The following is a 783-nucleotide window of genomic DNA, read 5'->3' as shown; positions in this document are numbered from 1 at the left end:
CGGTAGCCCCGTCGGGGCTCCGGAAAGTAGGCTGCGGGGCCGGCCAGCGCTGGAGGGACGTGGGGTGACCTCACCTGGCCGAGCCCCTGCGGCAGGGTCGCGTGGCTGTCACCCTCCTGATTGCCTGTTTGTGACGGGCGCCCGACTGCCCGGCAGGGAGGTTTCTTACTCCACCAGCCCCTCTCAGGCCCACGGCCCAAGCAGCCAGCGGGGGACAGCTGTGGTGGGGCCTCTGGGTTAGCCCCCGCCATGTGAGACGCCCCAGGTCAGACTTAGAAAGGGGTGCCCAGCCCCTGCGGTTGACTCCCAGCGTGGCACTGGGTGTGGAGACCGAGGCCCTGGCAGGGCAGAGACCAGCCGCCAGCCATCCAGGGTGGGCACCAGAGTGTGGGGATCCCCGAGCCAGTAGATGTCTCTGCATTTTCTAAAGCGGGGGGACGGTGGGCGACTTCTGCACAGGTCCACTGAGCCCACTGCGGCATCGTGCCTGGTGCTGAGGGTCCGAGTGGGGCCGCTGCCCAGAGATGCCTCCTGCTGGCCCAGCACTCAGCACGCGCTGGAGGCCACGCGCGACCGGCAGTCCCCGCCGCTTCCCGCGACGCCCACACGGCAGCCCACCCCCGAGACTGTGCAGGCATTGGGGCGAAGGGGGAGCAGAGTGTGTGAGTGTGAGCCCTGGGGGGGCAGGGCCCCCCTGCAGTCCTAGACCCTTTCCCAGGCCCCAGGCCCCTCATGCTGCAGGCAGGACGCGCTCCGCCCACAGCCCTGCCTGCGGCCATGGGC

At 70.1% G+C, this 783-nt stretch overlaps 1 protein-coding gene across 2 annotated transcripts in view; it reads right to left on the bottom strand.

Annotated features, from left to right (window-relative positions):
- Positions 1-783, bottom strand: part of SNAP47 (synaptosomal-associated protein, 47kDa) — a 23,549-nt gene that overhangs the window by 2,155 nt on the left and 20,611 nt on the right. The window lies entirely within an intron of this gene.

This window comes from Condylura cristata, unplaced genomic scaffold (assembly GCF_000260355.1).
Source record: "Condylura cristata isolate star-nosed mole 26May11 unplaced genomic scaffold, ConCri1.0 scaffold00109, whole genome shotgun sequence".
Taxonomy (NCBI): domain Eukaryota; kingdom Metazoa; phylum Chordata; class Mammalia; order Eulipotyphla; family Talpidae; genus Condylura; species Condylura cristata.
This window is presented reverse-complemented; position numbering and strand designations above follow the sequence as displayed.